The sequence below is a fragment of the Tenrec ecaudatus genome, chromosome 5 (assembly GCF_050624435.1).
Source record: "Tenrec ecaudatus isolate mTenEca1 chromosome 5, mTenEca1.hap1, whole genome shotgun sequence".
Classification (NCBI taxonomy): domain Eukaryota; kingdom Metazoa; phylum Chordata; class Mammalia; order Afrosoricida; family Tenrecidae; genus Tenrec; species Tenrec ecaudatus.
Window position 1 is genome coordinate 3,638,846 of NC_134534.1, and position 1,131 is coordinate 3,639,976.

Genomic DNA, 1,131 nt, shown 5'->3' on the forward strand with positions numbered 1-1,131 from the left:
GCCCCTCCACCCAAAACAATGTCATTTCCCAGGGACCAGTCTCTCCTGCCAGGATGTCCAAAATACGTGAGCTAGTCTCACCAGCATTGCCCCTAAGGAGCTCCGTTCTGGCTGGATTCCTTCCAAGACAGACTTGGCAGTCCATGGTTATTACCATGTTCATCATTTATGCCAGTGTTCAAACGCCCCGGTTCTTCTTCTGTCTTCTTTATTCAACGTCCGCAACTTCACCTGTAGATGAGGCGACTGCAAACACCGTGGTTTGGGTCAGGGACACCTTAGTCCTCAAAGTGACAACCTGGCTTTTCCGCACTTGAAAGAGGTCTCGGGCAGCAGACTGAGCGTGTCCAATGTAGTGTGTCGCTTGACTTCTGGACCGGGAGGCTTCCATGAGCAGCGACGGTGTGTCCCAGCCAGACGAGATCCTTGACAACTTCAGGCTGTTCTCTGTTTCTCAAGGTGTTACCCACTGACGTTGTTTAGGAGATTTGGGTCCCCTTGACCTTGAGTCGTGATCCATCCTGAAGGCTGTGTGTCAGGCATGAGTGAAGGGGTTGGGGGGGGCGTGCTGACGCGCAGGCGGCATGGGCAGAGGGGCGAGCAGACCGAGTCAACGAGCACAATTCGGGGGACATTCTGAGAGCCAGGAGAAGGGCACAGGCTCCTGCTGGTCCCAGGGCATCAGGGATGTCTCCAGAAGCTTGTTTCTACCCTTCCTGCTGGTGACTCCCACCTGTGAGCCTTAGTCTGTTGACAAGGCCCAGCTTGGGGGTGGAGGGGGTAGCGTGGTCCCCAGAGCACAGAGGTACGGAATGGGGCTCCCCGCAGAGGAGAGATGCCCAGGGGCTCCCTGTCATGGAGCCTGCTCCCAGGGCAGGACCAGTGGGAGAGCCTGTCAAAGTCATGTCCAATCCCCAATCTCTGTAGGAGTGGCTTGAGAACCCACATAGTGGAGGCTGGAAGCCCTCCACCCACCACATTGGCCTCCCATGTGTATTGGCTCCCTGGGAGAGCAGTCCTCTGGGAAGCTCCAGCCCGGGTGCCCCTGGCACTGCCTGACCTTCGCCTCGCAGACCCTGAGTGGCTCCCAGGAGGAAAGACACATCCCTGGTGATGGGCCAAGAGGAAGCC